General features: G+C 40.0%; 1 long non-coding RNA gene across 1 annotated transcript; it reads left to right on the top strand.

Moving 5' to 3' along the window:
- Window positions 1–1951: 1951 nt before the first annotated feature.
- LOC123609848 lies at window positions 1952–21462 on the top strand. The gene is made up of 3 exons (XR_006717995.1): window positions 1952–2005; window positions 14994–15115; window positions 20896–21462. It is a non-coding gene; the product is annotated as an uncharacterized LOC123609848 (long non-coding RNA).
- Window positions 21463–22515: the final 1053 nt, after the last annotated feature.

The following is a 22515-nucleotide window of genomic DNA, read 5'->3' as shown; positions in this document are numbered from 1 at the left end:
ACCTTCCAAAATTTCAAACATTAGATTGCAAAACCCTCCACCTATGAGCCAGATGATTACTGTTTCAAGGATTTCACATGTGAGACTCATGTGGTTATTACATCCAACTCAGTCACAATGTTACATAGTATATATATACATATATATGTTATATACACTATATATATATATATATATATATATATATACTATTCAAATATATATCCAAATAAATAAGTATTAATTAAATATATTATATAATATGGGGCACTTGGGTGGCTCAGTCAATTAAACGTCTGACTACAGCTCAGGTCATGATCTCATGGTTCACGAGTTCGAGCCCCACATCAGGCTCCGGGCCATGGAACCTTCTTCAGATTCTGTGTCTCCCTCTCTCTCTCTCTGCTCCTCCCCTGCTCTCTCTCTCTCTCTCTGAAAATGAATAAAACACTAAAAAAGATTTTTAAGAATAAATAAATAACTATATTATATACTAAAATTGTAAAACATATTACTATATTAATAAATAACACATATAATATATGATCAAATATATTTTATTGGAATTGAAGGTAAATGTTTAGGTTTTTTTGGGGGGGGTAAAGTTTATGGGATTCTTTTTCATAAGACTCCGTTAAATTGCACACTTCAAAATTGTATTGCAGGTCTCTGCCTCGTGTAGGACACTGGGCTGGACGCTGAGGTCCCCAGCACAAAACCCGTCTGCGGTGGATTTGAGGCTCTCACAGTCTCCCAGGAGGCCCGGAAGTGCCAACCACCACCACCATGGTGCGCCCCCTAACGGTGAGCGAGGAGCAATGCATCCTGCTTCAAGAGATTTAAAGACAGACCGGCAGGGCCAGGCAGGCAGAGAACAGCAGAGCTCCGGGTCAGGGCAAAGGCACAAGAAAGAGAAGTTTACGGCGTTTGGGAGGCTGATGGGTGCCTGTGCCGGGGGAGAGGGCAAACGGAGTGGCAGGGACGGTCAATTCCAAGCCGGACAAGGTCGCAGTAGAGCGAGCCCTGGGGGGCCTGGAGCAAACTTCGGAGCCTGTGCCTTGGCTAGAGAGGCGGGCAGCCGCACAGCGGCGACAAATGGGTCGCTGCCAGCTCAAGGGCCGCCAGGGGCTTGCCAGAGCTTGGGATAAAAAAAAAAAAAAAAAAAAAAAAAAAGCACAGAAATCTGGACTTTGTATGAAATCTACCAATTTTTAATTTTTGAAAACTGATTTAAAAATGTGAATGCTATGTAATAAACAATACATTTGTGGAATAAGCAGGTGGCCGGTGTAAGAATCCTATCACACAAGTGAGGAGGCTGAGAAGGTGGCCTGGGGACGGGCTGTCAAACAAAAACACGAAGCCACAAATGTGTTTTGCTTTTGGAGGTGATGCTGATTTTCATGACCTTGATGGTGCTGATGGCTTTACCACCTACATATCCGTCAAAACACACTACCATACACATAAAATGTTTATTGTTTGCCAAATGTACCTTGAGAAAGCTTTTTTTTTTTAAGTTACAAAGAGTAAATATGCTTCCCAACATCAAAAAACAAAACAAACAATAAAATTAAAATCATTAAAATAAATGTGTTTCCTACAAAGGCTTTCCAGCATCCCTGGCCTCACGTACCTGGTTCAAGGTTGCTCAGGGCAAGAACACCAGGTGACGAAGCCTTTCTCCAGCAGGACCCCCCGCCCCCCCCCACCCCGGGACTAATTCCGAGAGCAAGTTGAAATGCAAGGAACCGAGGAAATAAAAGACAAGACATGGGCCCTGCCCCTCCGTCTCTGCATGTCGTTAGTCTCTTGTTTCTGAGAAATGAAAAACGAGGAAAATCCACAGGCTAGAGCGAGAAAGACAAAACGCAGGCAGGAGGAACGTGGACGGTTCGCGCAAGAACCCGGTCCAGTCAGATCTGCTTTCTTTCCGCACCCCGGGCTGTTTCTCTGGAACTTTTTTTGGCAACAGGTTCTTCCGCATACCTCCTGACACCCTCCTTTTGGACCCAGCGTAAAAAGTGTAAGCCTTGGGGGGCGTAAAGAACCGAGCATCGCTCTCTAGAGCCAAGCAGATTATTGTTAATCAGCTCACTCTCCAGGCTGTCACAAATTCAGCAGCGCTTTGCCCACTTAAGACAGGAAGAGGGTGCAGGGCTAATTTGTGCCAGTAAAAGTTTTCTGATGAGCCTATTTTCTTCTGTTTCATAAGCTTAATTAATTAATTAATTAATTAGCGTAGTATCTTTCATGTGATTATATATACTACCTATACGCTCTCTTGAGAAATACACCCAAGTAAAAGACAGAAAGCTTGCCACTGATGTCTCCTGTGAGAGGTCTCTTCAGGGACTTGTATTACCTCCTCTTTCAAGTGAAGTTCAATTAAATAAGAAATTTTGCATTATCCTATAGACAGTGGGGTCCTTTTTTGTTTCTTTCTATTTTTCTTCTTGAGGGGAAAGGCAACGATAGAAAATAAAAAGGAAGGTTCAGAATTACATTAAAACCTTGTAACTTGTGAGCTGTTATGTTAGTGATGAAATTGTACCTGGTATAAATTCTCAGCACAATGGATGGAGTTCTGCTCGATGACTCACATTAACATTATTAAGAGCTGTGCCATTGAATCCCACAGATCACATGACAAATTATCTACACTGGATGTGAAAGCATGGGAAAAGACAGCTAACTGGGGGCGGGGGGGTCTAGAGGGTCAAGTGATCGGTGGTGGAACATACCAAAGCTAAACTGCTCAGAAAGTTACCATGGAGTGAATCCTGGTCGGACAAATTGCACTGATAGGTGTAGAACAGATGGGCTGAGAGCACAGGCTGTCGACTTAGGCAGAACTGTTTGACCCTGAGTCTTACATTCCCTCATTTTTTGATCTTGGCAAAGTCGTTGGTTTCTCTAAGTCACGTCCCATGACATAAAGTGAGTATAGCATTTAGTATTTCATAAACACATAGTAAAAGGTAGCTGATGTTATTATAGATTCATAGGAAAGATCTTAAATATCTCGTGCTACCAACTGATTTTACAGAAGAATTTATTGAGACTAGAGATGTAATGCTACTTGCCTAAACTCACGCAGCTAGTTAGACAGCTAGTTAGGGAGCTAGGAATGGAATAGGAAACCATGAACTTTATCCCCTTTGGTTTGTATCTTATTTTATAGTTAGTAACCGTGTGTTCTTTTTCATTACAGCTTTATTGAAGTATAATTGTCATACAACACACTGTAATTATTTAAAGCATACAATTTTATGAACTTTGGCATGTATCCATACCCATGAAACAATCACCATAATCAAAATCGTGAACTTATCCTTTACTCTCCTTCTTCTCGTGTTCCTTCCTTCTCTCGTGTAGTCCATTTCTATCTTCCTTAACTACCTATGGACAACTGATCCATATTCTGTCATCAGAGATTTTTATTTTCTAGAGTTTTACATAAATGGAATCAAACAGTACATATATAGATAGTACACAGCCTTTCTTGTCTTGTTTCTTTAAGTCAGAAAAATTATTCGAGATTCATCCATTACATTTATCGAGATTTCATTCAATTTTGTCCCCGAGCAGTATTCCATACCAGTCTGGTCTTCCATTAACCTGTGGATACACATTTCAGTTGTTCCTGGGTTTTGCCTATTATAAATAAATCTGCTGTGAACATTTGTGTGCAAGTCTTTGTGGGACATATGTTGTCATTTCTCTTGGGTATATATGAGGAGTAGTTTAGCTCTGTCTTACGGTAGGAGAATGTTTAACTGTGTAAGAAACTACCAGACGGTTTTCCTCAGTGCTTGTGCATTCTATATTTCTACCAGGAGCACACGAGACCTCTAGTCTTCACATCTCCGCAGACTTGTGTCATAGCCATTGTATCAATTTTCTACAGCAGTGTAGCAAATTTCCACAAACGTAGCTGCTTAGAATAACACACATTTATTAGCTCACCGTCCTGTAGTTCAGAAGTTCAGGCCCAGTGTGGCAGGATTCTCAGATTCTCACAAGGCTAAACTCAAGACGTCATCCAGCCTGCATTCTGATCTGGAGTTCAAGTCTTCTAAGCTGGCATGGTGTGGCCGACTTCAGTTCCAGGGGGTAGGAGCGAGGTGGCCATTTCCTTGCTGGCTGTCAGCCATGAGCTTGCTCCTAACTCCTATGAGCTGCCTACATTCCTTGACATGTGGCTACATTCCATCTTCAAAGCCACCACTGGTGCATGGGATGCCCCTCCAGCATCTGATCTCTCCATACTGACCTCTAGATCCAGACTTAAAGGGCTCATGTGCTTAGGTCAGGCCAAGCCAGATCATCTACCTGTCATGAGGTCCGCTGACTTGGGAACTTAATTACATCCACAGAAGTCCTTTTGCCAAAAGTATGATATTTCATCATATTCATGGGTCCCACGCACACACAAGGGAGGAGATTTTAAGAGAGCATTATACACAAGGGTAAGGGGGACTATTGGGGGTCGTCTTAGAATTCTCCCTGCCATCATATTTTTGTTCTTAACGTAGCAATATTTCATGGTGATTTTAATTTGCATTCCCGTAATGACTGATGGGATTAACCATCTTTTCATCTTTTCACTTATAATCTCTTATAGTGAAGTATCTGTTCAAAACTTTACCCAGTTTTTGGTGTTATTTGTCTTAATTAAAGCTTTTCAATTTTGATAAAGCTAATTTATTCAAGTTTTTCCTTCGATAGTTTGTGGGGGGTTTGTGGCATATTTGGGACATCTTTGCCAAAACCAAGGTCATTAAATGTCTGTTTTTTCTTATATGAGTTTTATAGTTTTAGGCCTAACATTTAGGTCTATGATCAGTTTTCAGTTAATTCTTTGTGTGGTGGTGTAAGGAAAGGGACAGTGTTCGTAATTTGCAAATGGATACCTAATTGTTCTAGCACCGCTGATTGAAGAGATAATCCTTTCTCTATTGAGTTGCCTTGGCACTGGTTTTGAAAATTAATTGTCCGTGTGCGTGTGGGTCTACATCTGACTATTTTCTGTTCCACTGATCTGCGTGAATATCTTTATACCAATACAACATTGTTTTGATTCCCAGTGGCTTTATAATAAATCTTCAGGTCAGGTAGCCTTAGTTCTTTACTCTGCCCTTTTTTTAAACAACTGTTTTGGCTGTTCTAAAAGCTTTGCGTTTGCATGTAAATTTCAGAGTCAGCATGGGAATTTCTGAGGAAAACCTACTTGGATCTTGATTTAAATTGTATTGAATCTGTGGATCATTTTGGGTGAAACTGATATCCTAAGACTGACCAATGAATACGCACTATTTATTTTGGTCTTTTATTTTTCACCATGAAATCTTGAGGTTTTGAGTGTTCATGTCTTGCAAATCTTTTGTCAATTTATCCCTAAGTATTTTCTATTTTTGATGGTATTTTTTCTCTAGTGTCAATTTCTGTTTGATTGTGGTTAGGAAATAGAAATTCACCTGATTTCTTACTTTCCAATATGAATACCTTTTATTTCTTTTTCTTGCCTGATTACACTGAACCAACAGTACACTAAAGAATAAAAATAGTAAGAACACACATCAGCTAATTCCCAATCTTGTGGGGAAAGCATCCAGGCTTTCACCATTAAGTGTAATGTAGCCGTAGATTTTTCTGAGGTTCCCTTTATCAAATCAAGGAAATTTCCGTCTCTTTCTTGTTTGCTGAGAGGTTTTTCCTCTTCTTCTTCTTCTTCTTCTTCTTCTTGTTATTATTATTATTATTATTATTATTATTAATCAGTGTTGGGTTTTGTCAAATTTTTTATAGCTTTTTTATAGCCATTGTGATCATGTGATTTTTCTTCTTTCAGCTCCTGATATGATGAATTGTATTGTGTTAGCCTGTTAATATGATGAATCACAGATTAAATCAACCTTATATTTCTGCTATAACTTCTACTTGGTCATGATATATTATCTGTTTATATATTGTTGCCATTTATTCATTAAAATCTTATTAAGAAAATACATGTTTATGTTCATATGGGATATAGAGGTCACTGATTTAAATTGTTTCATTTCTAATACAAGCATTTAATGAAGTTCCTTTAAGCACTGAATAACTGCATTCTCCATATTTTTTGTGTTATATTTCAATTTGCACTCCATTCAGAATACATTCTGATTTCTCTGACTCATGGGTTATTCAGGAGTGCGTTGTTTGTTTTCATATTTGAAGAATTTCCAGAATTTCCAGTTTAAGTCCACTTTGATCAGAAGATATATTTTTTATAATTCCAATACTTTTCAATTCGGGGGGAGTTTTTATGACTCAGAATATGGTGTATCTTGGTAATCATTCTGTGTGCACTTAATAATGCGTATTCTGCCATTGGTGATTATAGGGTTTTGAAAATATCAATTAGGTCAAGTTCTTTGCTAACATTGTTAAAGGTTTCTATATCTTTGGTTTTTCTGCCCACTTGGCTGGTGAAATATTGAGAAAGAGATGTTGAAATCTTTGGCTATAATTGCAGAGTCACCTGTTTCTTTCAATCCTATCAGTTTTGCCTCAGATATTTGGAAGCTGTATTAACTAGGTGCATAAACAGGTCCTCTTAAAGAATCAACCCCCTTATCCCCATGAAATGATCTGCTGTATCTTTGGTCGTATTCCTTACTCTCACATTTATTTTGCTTGATATTATTATAGCCACTTCAGCTTTCTTTCGGTTAATGCTAGTATGGTATATCAATGTTTATCCATTCACTTTTAACCTATTTAATGGTAATTAAAATGGGTGTTTTACAGACATACTTTTCAAAATCCAATCTGATGATCTCTACCTTTTAACTGAGGTGTTTAAAGCTTATACCTTGAATGTGAATATAAATTTGTGTGAGTATTAATCTACCATCCTGCTATAGTTTCCATTTATCCTATCTATTCTTTGTTCTATTCTTCTCTGCCTTCTTCCAAATGAATTAAGTATTTTTTTTTCAACGTTTATTTATTTTTGGGACAGAGAGAGACAGAGCATGAACGGGGGAGGGGCAGAGAGAGAGGGAGACACAGAATTGGAAACAGGCTCCAGGCTCTGAGCCATCAGCCCAGAGCCCGACGCGGGGCTGGAACTCACGGACCGCGAGATCATGACCTGGCTGAAGTTGGACGCTTAACCGACTGAGCCACCCAGGCGCCCCGAATTAAGTATTTTTACTAATACCATTTTATCACTGTTAGTAGCTGTTAATTCCATCTAACGCATTTTTCATCTTAGACATTGTTTTTTCAACTCTGAAAGTTCAATTTAGATCTCTATTTATCTTTATATTTCCCCTTAACATGGTTTCCTCCATCTTTCTGAACGTATGGAGTATATTTACAGTTTTTTAAAAAAACCTCTTTGTCTATTAATCCTATCATGTTTTCCACTCCTGCGTCTTTTCAGATGATCGAGTTTTAGCCTCATTATAGATTTTTTTTCCTGATTCTTTGCTTGTCTCATAATTTCTGAATAGACATTGTGAATTTATTCTGTTGGATACTGAATTCTTTTAAATTTTGTAGAGCTCTGTCTTGGGATGTAGTTCAGGTATGTAGAAACAGACGGGTCCTTCTGAATCTTGCTTTTAAGCTTTGATAGGCAAGATGAGAGCAGTCTTCAAACTAGCGTTCAGCACTAAAACCAGTACCTGTACATTGTGAGATTTTTTTCCACTCTGGCTGTTGAGAGCAAGAACAATTTCCATCTTGGTGTGACTCCTCTCCTTTCTGGTGACTCTTTTCCTGACTTCTAGCAGCTTCCTCACAGCCAGTGCTAACTCCTGCTGAGCTGAAGGTGCCAGCAGATCCCAGCAGCTCTCTGTGCTCTTCTCTCTGGCAGTCTGCCACGATAATTCTAGTCACCTTGTACTCCTCAAATTGTCAACTTGGTCTCCTCAACTCAGAAGATACTGCCGTACTCAGCTCGGGGGCCCCCCTTCTCTAGGCCGCAGCCTAGAAACTCACTCTAGGCGGTCAGCTGAGACTTTGCCAAACGCACCTCACTTGTCTTCCTTGGCTCAACGATGAGCGTCCCGCACTGCCTGCTGTCCAAGGCCTGAAAACCACAGTTGCATATATTTTTCAGGTACTTAAAGTAAATAGGGAGGGGAGGGGTGGGGGTGTCTGGGTGGCTCGGTCGGTTGAGCATCTGACTTCGACTCAGGTCATGACCTCACAGTTTGTGGGTTTGAGCCCTGCATCAGGCTCTGTGCTGATGGCTCAGAGCCTGGAGCCTGCTTCGGATTCTGTGTCCCCCTCTCTCTGCCCCTCCCCAGCCTCTCCCTCTCTCTCAAAAATGAACATTAAATGTATATATATTTATATATATTACTGTGTATATATATGTATATATATATATATATATATATATATATATAGTAAATAAGGAGGGGAAATCTGGCCCCTCTTCCCCCATCATGGCTGGAAGCAGAAGTTTAAATGTCCCTAACAAGTAATAAAAATGAAAATGAAGGGAGGGAAGATGGCGGCGTAGGAGGACGCTGGGCTCACCGTGCGTCCTGCTGATCACTTAGATTCCACCTACACCTGCCTAAATAACCCAGAAAACCGCCAGAGGATTAGCAGAACGGAGTCGCCAGAGCCAAGCGCAGACGAGAGGCCCACGGAAGAGGGTAGGAAGGGCGGCGAGGCGGTGCGCGCTCCACGGACTGGCGGGAGGGAGCCGGGGCGGAGGGGCGGCTCGCCGGCCAAGCAGAGCCCCCGAGTCTGGCTGGCAAAAGCGGAGGGGCCGGACGGACTGTGTTCCGACAGCAAGCGCGACTTGGCGTCTGGGAGGTCATAAGTTAACAGCTCTGCTCAGAAAGCGGGAAGGCTGGAGGACAAAGGGAGGGAGAGCTGCTGAGCCCCCGGACGACAGAGCTCAGTTTGGTGGGGAACAAAGGCGCTCGCCAGCGCCATCTCCCCCGCCCATCCCCCAGCCAAAATCCCAAAGAGAACCAGTTCCTGCCAGGGAACTTCCTCGCTCCGCGCAAACACCCAACTCTGTGCTTCTGCGGAGGAGCCAAACCTCCGGCAGTGGATCTGACTCCCTCCTGCTGCCACAGGGCCCCTCCTGAAGTGGATCACCTAAGGAGAAGCGAGCTAAGCCTGCCCCTCCTGCCCCCGTGCACCTTGCCTACCCACCCCAGCTAATACGCCAGATCCCCAGCACCACAAGCCTGGCAGTGTGCAAGTAGCCCAGATGGGCCACGCCACCCCACAGTGAATCCCGCCCCTAGGAGAGGGGAAGAGAAGGCACACACCAGTCTGACTGTGGCCCCAGCGGTGGGCCGGGGGCAGACATCAGGTCTGACTGCGACTCCGCCCACCAACTCCAGTTATACACCACAGCACAGGGGAAGTGCCCTGCAGGTCCTCACCACGCCAGGGACTATCCAAAATGACCAAGCGGAAGAATTCCCCTCAGAAGAATCTCCAGGAAATAACAACAGCTAATGAGCTGATCAAAAAGGATTTAAATAATATAACAGAAAGTGAATTTAGAATAATAGTCATAAAATTAATCGCCGGGCTTGAAAACAGTATAGAGGACAGCAGAGAATCTCTTGCTACAGAGATCAAGGGACTAAGGAACAGTCACGAGGAGCTGAAAAACGCTGTAAATGAAATGCAAAACAAAATGGAAACCACCACGGCTCGGATTGAAGAGGCAGAGGAGAGAATAGGTGAACTAGAAGATAAAGTTATGGAAAAAGAGGAAGCTGAGAAAAAGAGAGATAAAAAAATCCAGGAGTATGAGGGGAAAATTAGAGAACTAAGTGATACGCTAAAAAGAAATAATATACGCATAATTGGTATCCCAGAGGAGGAAGAGAGAGGGAAAGGTGCTGAAGGGGTACTTGAAGAAATAATAGCTGAGAACTTCCCTGAACTGGGGAAGGAAAAAGGCATTGAAATCCAAGAGGCACAGAGAACTCCCTTCAGACGTAACTTGAATCGATCTTCTGCACGACGTATCATAGTGAAACTGGCAAAATACAAGGATAAAGAGAAAATTCTGAAAGCAGCAAGGGGTAAACGTGCCCTCACATATAAAGGGAGACCTATAAGACTCGTGACTGATCTCTCTTTTGAAACTTGGCAGGCCAGAAAGAATTGGCACGAGATTTTCAGTGTGCTAGACAGAAAAAATATGCAGCCGAGAATCCTTTATCCAGCAAGTCTGTCATTTAGAATAGAAGGAGAGATAAAGGTCTTCCCAAACAAACAAAAACTGAAGGAATTTGTCACCACTAAACCAGCCCTACAAGAGATCCTATGGGGGACCCTGTGAGACAAAGTACCAGAGACAACACTACAAGCATAAAACATACAGACATCACAATGACTCTAAACCCGTATCTTTCTATAATAACACTGAATGTAAATGGATTAAATGCGCCAACCAAAAGACATAGGGTATCAGAATGGATAAAAAAACAAGACCCATCTATTTGCTGCCTACAAGAGACTCATTTTAGACCTGAGGAAACCTTTAGATTGAGAGTGAGGGGATGGAGAACTATTTATCATGCTACTGGAAGCCAAAAGAAAGCTGGAGTAGCCATACTTATACAGACAAACTAGACTTTAAATTAAAGGCTGTAACAAGAGATGAAGAAGGACATTATATAATAGTTACAGGGTCTATTCATCAGGAAGAGCTAACAATTATAAATGTCTATGCGCCGAATACCGGAGCCCCCAAATATATAAAACAACTACTCATAAACATAAGCAACCTTATTGATAAGAATGTGGTACTTGCAGGGGACTTTAACACCCCACTTACAGAAATGGACAGATCATCTAGACACACGGTCAATAAAGAAACAAGGACCCTGAATGAGACATTGGATCAGATGGACTTGACAGATATATTTAGAACTCTGCATCCCAAAGCAACAGAATATACTTTCTTCTCGAGTGCACATGGAACATTCTCCAAGATAGATCATATACTGGGTCACAAAACAGCCCTTCATAAGTTTACCAGAATTGAAATTATACCATGCATACTTTCAGACCACAATGCTATGAAGCTTGAAATCAACCACAGAAAAAAGTCTGGAAAACCTCCAAAAGCATGGAGGTTAAAGAACACCCTACTAACGAATGAGTGGGTCAACCAGGCAATTAGAGAAGAAATTTAAAAATATATGGAAACAAACAAAAATGAAAATACAACAATCCAAATGCTTTGGGACGCAGCGAAGGCAGTCCTGAGAGGAAAATACATTGCAATCCAGGCCTATCTCAAGAAACAAGAAACATCCCAAATACAAAATCTAACAGCACACCTAAAGGAAATAGAAGCAGAACAGCAAAGACACCCCAAACCCAGCAGAAGAAGAGAAATAATAAAGATCAGAGCAGAAATAAACAATATAGAGTCTAAAAAAACTGTAGAGCAGATCAACGAAACCAAGAGTTGGTTTTTTGAAAAAGTAAACAAAATTGACAAACCTCTAGCCAGGCTTCTCAAAAAGAAAAGGGAGATGACCCAAATAGATAAAATCATGAATGAAAATGGAATTATTACAACCAATCCCTCAGAGATACAAACAATTATCAGGGAATACTATGAAAAATTATATGCCAACAAATTGGACAACCTGGAAGAAATGGACAAATTCCTGAACACCCACACTCTTCCAAAACTCAATCAGGAGGAAATAGAAAGCTTGAACAGACCCATAACCAGCGAAGAAATTGAATCGGTTATCAAAAATCTCCCAACAAATAAGAGTCCAGGACCAGATGGCTTCCCAGGGGAGTTCTACCAGACGTTTAAAGCAGAGATAATACCTATCCTTCTCAAGCTATTCCAAGAAATAGAAAGGGAAGGAAAACTTCCAGACTCATTCTATGAAGCCAGTATTACTTTGATTCCTAAACCAGACAGAGACCCAGTAAAAAAAGAGAACTACCGGCCAATATCCCTGATGAATATGGATGCAAAAATTCTCAATAAGATACTAGCAAATCGAATTCAACGGCATATAAAAAGAATTATTCACCATGATCAAGTGGGATTCATTCCTGGGATGCAGGGCTGGTTCAACATTCGCAAATCAGACAACGTGATACATCACATTAACAAAAAAAGAGAGAAGAACCATATGATCCTGTCAATCGATGCAGAAAAGGCCTTTGACAAAATCCAGCACCCTTTCTTAATAAAAACCCTTGAGAAAGTCGGGATAGAAGGAACATACTTAAAGATCATAAAAGCCATTTATGAAAAGCCCACAGCTAACATCATCCTCAACGGGGAAAAACTGAGAGCTTTTTCCCTGAGATCAGGAACACGACAGGGATGCCCACTCTCACCGCTGTTGTTTCACATAGTGCTGGAAGTTCTAGCATCAGCAATCAGACAACAAAAGGAAATCAAAGGCATCAAAATTGGCAAAGATGAAGTCAAGCTTTCGCTTTTTGCAGATGACATGATATTATACATGGAAAATCCGATAGACTCCACCAAAAGTCTGCTAGAATTGATACATGAATTCAGCAAAGTTGCAGGATACAAAATCAATGTACAGAAATCAGTTGCATTCTTATACACTAACAATGAAGCAACAGAAAGACAAATAAAGAAACTGATCCCATTCACAATTGCACCAGGAAGCATAAAATACCTAGGAATAAATCTAACCAAAGATGTAAAGGATCTGTATGCTGAAAACTATAGAAAGCTTATGAAGGTAATTGAAGAAGATTTAAAGAAATGGAAAGACATTCCCTGCTCATGGGTTGGAAAAATAAATATTGTCAAAATGTCAATACTACCCAAAGCTATCTACACATTCAATGCAATCCCAATCAAAATTGCACCAGCATTCTTCTCGAAAGTAGAACAAGCAATCCTAAAATTCATATGGAACCACAAAAGGCCCCGAATAGCCAAAGGAATTTTGAAGAAGACCAAAGCAGGAGGCATCACAATCCCAGACTTTAGCCTCTACTACAAAGCTGTCATCATCAAGACAGCATGGTATTGGCACAAAAACAGACACATAGACCAATGGAATAGAATAGAAACCCCAGAACTAGACCCACAAACGTATGGCCAACTCATCTTTGACAAAACAGGAAAGAACATCCAATGGAAAAAAGACAGCCTCTTTAACAAATGGTGCTGGGAGAACTGGACAGCAACATGCAGAAGGTTGAAACTAGACCACTTTCTCACACCATTCACAAAAATAAACTCAAAATGGATAAAGGACCTGAATGTGAGACAGGAAACCATCAAAACCTTAGAGGAGAAAGGAGGAAAAGACCTCTCTGACCTCAGCCGTAGCAATCTCTTACTCGACACATCCCCAAAGGCAAGGGAATTAAAAGCAAAAGTGAATTACTGGGACCTTATGAAGATAAAAAGCTTCTGCACAGCAAAGGAAACAACCAACAAAACTAAAAGGCAACCAACGGAATGGGAAAAGATATTTGCAAATGACATATCGGACAAAGGGCTAGTATCCAAAATCTATAAAGAGCTCACCAAACTCCACACCCGAAAAACAAATAACCCAGTGAAGAAATGGGCAGAAAACATGAATAGACACTTCTCTAAAGAAGACATCCAGATGGCCAACAGGCACATGAAAAGATGTTCAGCGTCGCTCCTTATCAGGGAAATACAAATCAAAACCACACTCAGGTATCACCTCACGCCAGTCAGAGTGGCCAAAATGAACAAATCAGGAGACTATAGACGCTGGAGAGGATGTGGAGAAACGGGAACCCTCTTGCACTGTTGGTGGGAATGCAAATTGGTGCAGCCGCTCTGGAAAGCAGTGTGGAGGTTCCTCAGAAAATTAAAAATAGACCTACCCTATGACCCAGCAATAGCACTGCTAGGAATTTATCCAAGGGATACAGGAGTACTGATGCATAGGGGCACTTGTACCCCAATGTTCATAGCAGCACTCTCAACAATAGACAAATTATGGAAAGAGCCTAAATGTCCATCAACTGATGAATGGATAAAGAAATTGTGGTTTATATACACAATGGACTACTACGTGGCAATGAGAAAAAATGAAATATGGCCCTTTGTAGCAACGTGGACAGAACTGGAGAGTGTGATGCTAAGTGAAATAAGCCATACAGAGAAAGACAGATACCATATGGTTTCACTCTTATGTGGATCCTGAGAAACTTAACAGGAACCCATGGGGGAGGGGGAGGAAAAAAGAAAAAAAAAAAAAAAAAAAAAGAGGTTAGAGTGGGAGAGAGCCAAAGCATAAGAGACTGTTAAAAACTGAGAACAAACTGAGGGTTGATGGGGGGTGGGAGGGAGGGGTGGGTGGGTGATGGGTATTGAGGAGGGCACCTTTTGGGATGAGCACTGGGTGTTGTATGGAAACCAATTTGACAATAAATTTCATATAATAAAAAAAATAAATAAATAAAAAAAATAAAGTTTTAAATTTCAAAAAAAAAAAAATGAAAATGAAAACAATAACACAGAAAACATAAATAATAAAATGACCTGAAAACTTCGAACCTGGAAATAATCACCCCTAACAATCTCCCTTAGTTTCGTTATACACACACACAACAAATAAAAGGTTCTGTAATTGTCTTGCTTGTCTCCCAAGGCAATAAAAATACACTCTTATCATCAGTTTTAATGATCACATAGCATTCCAGTGAACGAATGCATTAGGATGTATTTAACACATCCCTGATTGTTGGACAGTTAGGTTTTTCCGACTTACGGACATTTTTAAAAGTGTGCTGCTAAACCCCAGTAACTCAAAACCTGTAGCCCATGGCTTGCTTTCTGCCCTGACCCTGAGCCGGCTTTAAAACTCTAGACATTTTTAGGCCACCATGTTTGTTCTGTGGCTTCACCTCATACATATTTTGCTAGAATCCTTAATAAGGACAAAGCTAAGAAACGCAATTGATTTTGACAGATGATGTGCTGACCGGAGACTGATAAAACAGGAGATTTTTTTTCCCTTCAGCTCAGCGTGCACTCCCTTTAGAGAAATTCAGGTTTGTAAAGCTTCGTTTGGATGAAAATATACAGGAGGATACCTAGGCTGCCAGTTCCTTGGTTAAGAAACTAAACATGCACAGTACCTCGGTGAGTTAATTCGGGTTGGGGCTAGAGGCAATCTGACATGAATACGGAACTTTTTTATCATGGACTGTGGCTAGAATAGGCACTGGCGGGAGATTCACACTGCAATTGAGTGGCACTTGGTCTAGCCTGCTGAAATAACTTGATGGTCTAATCCATGTCCCAACAGACAGATATCCCTGAGTTTGGCCTTAATAGTTGTGTTTTATAGAGTCTCAGCAGAGAGCCCTGGATTATGGGATAATGAAAAATGAATAATACAGGTAGAAGTGCCATTGAGTTAGAGTTGAGATATGTTAATAGACAGTGAGGTGAATTTGTAATAGACTAAGGTAACCTATATTAATATGTTTTACATTTGCAAAGCTTAAAAAGACAAATAGCTTGGTATATCTCCTGCAGCACAAAAAGAAAAGGAGCCTAAGGTTTACACACCAATCAGGAAAATGAATTTTCTATTTATTGTACTAAAAGATTATACCCTGATGTCTGGACAGTATGAATTGTGAAGAGCTGTTCCATTTTGCAATTGGGATTATATTTCACAAGTCTTGGGAAGATAAACACGTTGAAGTCTATTTTTTCTCAGTCTCAGATTTTTTAGTTCTGAGAAATTATTAATCAGTTTTCCTTTGGATATTTAAAACTTTAATAATAAATAAGGAAGGAAAGGCAAGCTCTTGACAAAGAAAGATAAAATTTTAATGGAGACAACTGTGATTGGTAGAGAAGTGTCAGGCTACTAAGGGATTGTGTTGAGGAAAGTTCTGGAGAAAGGAGAGGCTGTTGAAAGACTCTGAAACGTTTGAGAGAAGGAAACTGGCACAAATTCACACACAAAGGAAGCTGGCCATTTTGGGGGTGAGTACTTAAGAGTGGGCCTTGAAACCTGTCAAGTTCAAAATTTGGACCAGAGGAAGTAAAAAGCATTCCAAAATAAAATTAGGAACAAAAGTTCATGTCCCATTTAGAGATATTAGAATTTTTTTTTTTTTTTGGAAAACATTTATCCTTCCATTTTTATGGTTTAGAGTCAAGATCTTTAATAGTAGTGCAGGGTGAGATGTTCATTTACTCTTTCATTTGTCCTGTCGAACTTTTTGAGCACAATTACAAATCTGAAAGTGTACTAACCTGGGGATAGAGTGAGGAGGTACAGCAGAGAAAATACATTTTAAAAAACCACACAGAGCTGGGCACTGAGAAGGGCACTTGTTGGGATGAGCACGGGGCGTTGTATGGAAGCGATGAATCACGGGGATCTACCCCCCGAAGCCAAGAGCACATTGTATACAATGTATGTTAGCCAACTGGATAACAAATTATATATAAAAAATAAAACAATAAAAAAAAGAAATCATTGCCTAACCCCCCCCCAAATAAAAATAAAAAGAAATCAAAAGCCACACATAAGCTGTTAATAATTACAAATGGGTTTAAGTTTAAAAAATAGTGAAGATGCCGTATTGTAACGTGCTATTTGTTTTCATTGTTTCCCTCGACTATTCCCAAAGAACATAGGACCACCATCAATTTCTCAGACCAAATAGCTTGTTTCCTGCCTGGAATGTTCCTGAATGAGTCGACCCCAAAGGACTATTTGCTTCTCCGTGGACTAAAATTGCAAGACAAAGTTGCATTCAGAGCCGCTGACAAACTAGGCCACGTTTCAGACCTTGAAAATACATTCTGAAGTATTATTAATCCTAATTAATTAATGTTTTCTTCCAAAAGCAAGAGGCCTTACTAAGTTTTAAGTCTTGATAATTGACCCTTTCAGATGGTACAGTTAACCAGTTTTCTGATTATCCATCCTTCACTCTCCATACTGACTGATGTTTGGACCATAACCTTGATATTCATGGTGTGGCCAGGGATTTCCAGCTATTCACTGTGCCTCCATGTTTCTAAGAATTTCTAAGAATTCTATGAGCATAGCTGGTGGTATACTTTCAGGAGTCTGAAATACTTTAAACAAGACTATGAATGGAGCATTTTGCAGGAGAGATGTTTACTTTTAAAATAGAGGTAAGAAGGGAGAAAAAAAGATAAGGATTGTGTCCTGGCAAGTAGTTCAATAAACAGAATAAACTTTATAAAAATCAAGAACTATGCTATATGTATCTACCCATACGCCACAATGCCTTCCTTCGAAGGGTGCATGGTGCAAGATCTAAATAAATCCTACTTTGCAAAACGACATGTGCCATAATATATTCAGGTCCTGTAAAAGCCCAGAAGAGAGAAATCACAGGGAAATTGTATTTGAATTGAGGCTTTAAAAAAAAAAAGTGAGTGAGAACTCACCAGTTGAAAAAGACTAGGGCATTCAAGTAATAGAGAACAAAAAGTAATATATGTGGAAATGTGATAGGCGGGCATATTTAAGAAAGCCACGAAAGGAAATTTAGGCATATTTAGGAAAGCGGCCATAGAAAGGTCCTCCCCTGCTCTCACATACATTCAACCTCTCTCTGGTTTTTGAAAAAAATACAGCTGGTGGGATAGTACTTTCTTTATGTGCTTATTTGATCATTTAGTGAAAGAGACATGTTAAAGATCTCCCAGTGGGGGATTTTGAGTGGGAATTTGTCTATTTCTTCTTTAATTCCGTGAACTTTTTGCCTTATATATTTTGTGGCTTTATTATACTAGCATTGTATATACATCCAGAACATAGGATTGTTATATCTTCTTGGTGAATTCAATTTGTTGTTATTATTCTCCCTTTATCGCTACTAATGACCTTTTCCTTAAGGTCTGTTTTAACATTAATATTGCTATACTGGCTCTATTTTGGTCAGTGTTTGCACAGAGTATCTTTCTCTATCTTTTTACTTTCAATGTTTCTGCACTTATATTTAGTGTGATTGTTGTTATTATTTACTTAAATCCCCCATCTCACTATTTGCTTTATATTTGTATCAATTGTATACTTGTTTCCTCTTTCTTTTTTGGGGGGGGGGCTGATTTTATTTTAACAATTCCTTTTTTTTTTCTTAATTTGTTTTTGAGAGAGACAGACAGAGCACAAGCGGGAAAGGGGCAGAGAGAGAGAGAGGGAGACATAGATCTGAAGCAGGCTCCAGGCTCTGAGCTGTCTGCACAGAGCCCAATATGGGGCTCAAACTCACAAACCTGAGATCCTGACCTGAACCGAAGTCGGATGTTTAACCAAATGAGCCACCCAGGGGCCCCATTGGGGGGCGGATTTTTAAAAAAAATTATTCTGTTTTTCCCCTTCTATTTGTTTAGTCATTATATATTCCTTTTTTATTATTTAGGGAGGTAAGCTAGGGATAAAAACATCCTTGACATATAAAGTTCTAATGTCACTTTGTATTTTTGCTACCTTTCCAGACAAAGTGTTCATGGTCTTCCTTTCTAATTTACACATTATTGTTGTTCTGGACATTAATTATGACTGTTATTCAGCCACATATTTACCTTTTTATTTCTTCCCTTATCGTAGAGTTTCTTTTTAAAAAAAAAAGTCTTTTTAACGTTTATTTATTTTTGAGAAAGAGAGAGAGAGAGAGACAGAGCATGAGGGGGGGAGGGGCAGAGAGAGGGGGAGGGGAGACAGAATCCGAAACAGGCTCCAGGCTCCGAGCTGTCAGTCTCAGAGCCCTATGCTCACGAAACGCAAGATCATGACTCGAGCCAGAGGCTTAACTGGCTGAGGCACCCAGGCGCCCCATAGAGTTTCTATCCGTAATCATTTACCTTCTGCCTAAAAATCACCTTTTGGTAAATACCTCTGTTTTTTGCTTACCTGAAACTGCTTACACTTAACTTTCATTCTTCAAGGATATTTTGACTGGTGGTAGCATTTTAGGTCCTTTCTGAAAATATTGTTCTATGTCTTTTGGCTTTCATTATTTCTGCTGAGAAGTCAGATCTCACTTGAATAATTTTCCTTTCAAAATAATATGACTTTTCCATCTGCTTTTTAAGAAATTTTTTGCCCTTAATTTTACTGTGTCTAGATGTGGTATTTTTTGTATATACCCTACTTGAGATCTGTAAGAATTCTTGACCATATGGCTTGATAACTTATGTTAATTTTGGAAAATTCTCAAATGTTGGTTTTAATCCATTGTCTCTTTTTTTTCTGGGATCCAGGAAATTTCTACTAGGCTTTCTCATTTATATCTTAGATGTTTATTTATATCTTAGATGTCATTTATATCTTAGATGTTTCTTGCCTCTTCTCTGTGCTTTTGATCCTTCTGTCTCTCCATGTTTCATTCTGGATATTTTGTTTTAACCATCTGCTGATTTACCCATTCTCTCTTCAGCTGTGTCTAAAGCACTTTTAAACCCATTCACTGGGGGGCGATTGGGTGGCTCAGTCTATTAAGCAGTTCTCAAGTCAGAATTCAAGGTTCGTGGGTTTGAGTCCCTCATTGGGCTCTGTGCTGACAGCTCAGAGTCTGGAGCCTGCTTCAGATGCTGTGTCTCCGTCTCTCTCTGCCCCTCCCCTGGTTGTGTTCTCGCTCTCTCTGGCTCTCTCTCTGTCTCAAAAATAAATAAACATTAAAAAATGTTTTTGAAAGGACTTTACACCCATTCATTGAGATCTTAACTGTGATTATTGTATTTTTCAGTTTTGAAATTTCAATTTTTAATTTCCTGTTCTCTGCCATAATTCTCAATCCTAATTTTCCTTCTTATCTGTTATCTCCTTGAAAATATTGAGGATAGTTATTTACAAGTCTATTTCTGATAACTCCATTATCTGATTTTCATTTAATCTTTGTTCCTTGTCTGTTTCTCTTGGACTTTGTTCATGATTTGTCCTTGATTGTATGCTTATTTTGACTGAATGCTTGAGATGTTATTTAAAAACGGATAGAAATAACATGATGCTTAGGATGATGCTGCATTCCTCCAGAGAAAATTTAGGTCTGTTTCTGGCAGGTGACTTAGCAATTCCAGAACCCTTCATCCAATAAGGGAGTCAGCACCCAGAAGGGCAGTTTACCTGAATGACTCTTACTCCTGAGAAGCTGTCCTTTTAATTCCCTCCCAAAGACCGAGTAGTTACCAGATATTCTGGGCTTTGATGGTACCTGGACTCTCTTTTGTGTGACCCAAGCTGTGAGACTCGAGCAAAATTCTCCTCCAGTCTCTCATCCTCTCGTTCTCCCAGAATCAGTGGACATCCTTAGTGGAAAAGCTAGGATCGCCTTCCTGGGTTTCCACCTTCTATCAGATCTTGGTCTCATAATGCTTCCTGCTTTGTTAGCTCTTTAGGCAGATTATTTTGGTCTGACTTTTCTAATTCTCCAAGAGAGGTTGATCCAAATTCCCTAACCTCTATTACCGAAAACTGAACGTCCCTCTCCCAGCTTTTGCACTGTAGTCTCTCTAACCTTGAAATGCTAACGGTGGAAAACACTCCCTTGTCTCCGTGCCTTCTTTTAACCTACTTGATTGCTTACCTTCTCTTCACAGCCAGATTCCTCAAAGGGGTGGCTAGAGCGCTCTGTCCATATCTTTGTTTCCTAAGTACCCTTGAATCCTCTGGGCTTTTCCATCCATCCTAGGTCAGAAACTGCTACGTGGCAGCTGGCAGTGACACCCACTTGCTAAATCCAACAGACACCTGTTATCTCCTATCTCAAGCTCTTTCACATGGAAATTCTTGAAACAGCCCAACTAGGAGATCAGTATAGTTCTCGTTTATTTACTTATTTATTTTGCGTTCGAACTTTCATTCATTTATCCATTTACGTATTTAACAAACATTGACTGAGTTCCTTCTGTGTCTCATTTAGCATGCCCAAGTGCCAGGAGTGAAAGAAGACTAAAACAAGATGCCTGTTCCTGATAGAGGAGGTAAAAACGCAAAAACGCATCCCATGGACGACAACACAATGTAATACATTATGTTTTAATACTCTCCTACGAGTACATTTAATGTGCCGAGGGAAGACACATGAGTGAACAACTAATTATACTAGGGAAAGCATCTGTGAAGACTCCAGAGAAGAGACAGTGATTATCTTTAATGTTAAAAAACAATCTTTCCAGAAAGACGTATGTGGCAAAGTGGGTTGGGCAGAGGAATGGAATAAACAAGGTTAAAGCAAATAAACAAACAAACAAAAACGTGTGGAATGCAGGCCATGGTTGGAAAGGAGACAATAGTTTGGTATTAGCGAATTCAAGGTATCTGCTTTCGTACTGAAGTTGAACGTCCTTCTACATGTTTAAGCATTCTTTGTATTCATTTTATTGTGAATTATCTATTTATGTTCCTACCCATTTTTAGGGGAGCTACTTGTATATTAAGGATTTAATTCTTTGTTTTTGGTATGAAATGCAGTATGTTTCTGAGCTTACTATTTGTCTTTTGACTTTGTTAATATGCAGATTGTCATTATTTTCGTGTAGTAATATTTGTTAATATTTCGGAATTTTGTCATATATGGAAAGGCAATTATAGGGGCGCCTGGGTGGCTCGGTCGGTTAAGCATCTGACTTTGGCTCAGGTCATGATCTCTCAGTTCGTGGGTTTGAGTCCCACGTCAGGCTCTGTGCTGGTAGCTCGGAGCCTGGAGCCTGCTTCAGCTTCTGTCTCCCTCTCTCTGCCCCTCCCCTGCTTGTGCTCTGCCTCTGTCTCTCAAAAATAAATAAAATGTTAAAAAATTTGAAAAAAAAGAAAAGGAAAAGCAGTTATGGAATTTCTGAGAGTGATTTGTGCTAAGGCAGGCTCAGAGGAGCCACAAGCATTTTTGGTAGTCTTTTAAAGGTCGAAATATTCTGAATTCCCTCCTAGTCCTCTTATGAACCCCCAAGACTTCTGTCATTCTCATCTACAATCAGACATATGGACGAGCTTCCATCAGGACGGTGTTCCAACTTGATCCTCTCCTGGAATACAAGAGCTCTGTTAGAAAGGTCTCAGAATTCAGGTTCCACATACAGCAGGTCCAAACATGTAAACTGATATCCTGTCAGCACACAACTTGTCCTTCAAGTGGCATCTGACCTTACCTCAAAGGCAGCCAAGTTTCTGCTTGTTATATGACCTTTGGAGCTGAGATAACTGAGTAACTGCATGCTACAAAACACCAGCAACCAAGAGACATGAAATCTATTTGTCCACAGAAGGCGGAGGTGCAGTCTAGGGAGAAGACAATGGGAACCAGAATTTAGATTTTATTTCATGTCCCTATGCTGTCATTTGTTACTTGTATGAGTTTATCAAGCTCTTTTCCTTTCTGAGCCTATAAAAAAAATTGTATAATATGAGAATAATCGTTTGACTCCCAAGTGGGTCGTTGTAGGTATTTAAAAAACCAAAACCGAAACCAAAAAATCTCTTTCCCCTTCCCCACTTCTGTGAATAATCATTTGACTCCCAAATGGGTGGTTGTAGGTATTTAAAAAAC

This window comes from Leopardus geoffroyi, chromosome B2, assembly GCF_018350155.1.
Source record: "Leopardus geoffroyi isolate Oge1 chromosome B2, O.geoffroyi_Oge1_pat1.0, whole genome shotgun sequence".
In the NCBI taxonomy this organism is placed as follows: domain Eukaryota; kingdom Metazoa; phylum Chordata; class Mammalia; order Carnivora; family Felidae; genus Leopardus; species Leopardus geoffroyi.
This window is presented reverse-complemented; position numbering and strand designations above follow the sequence as displayed.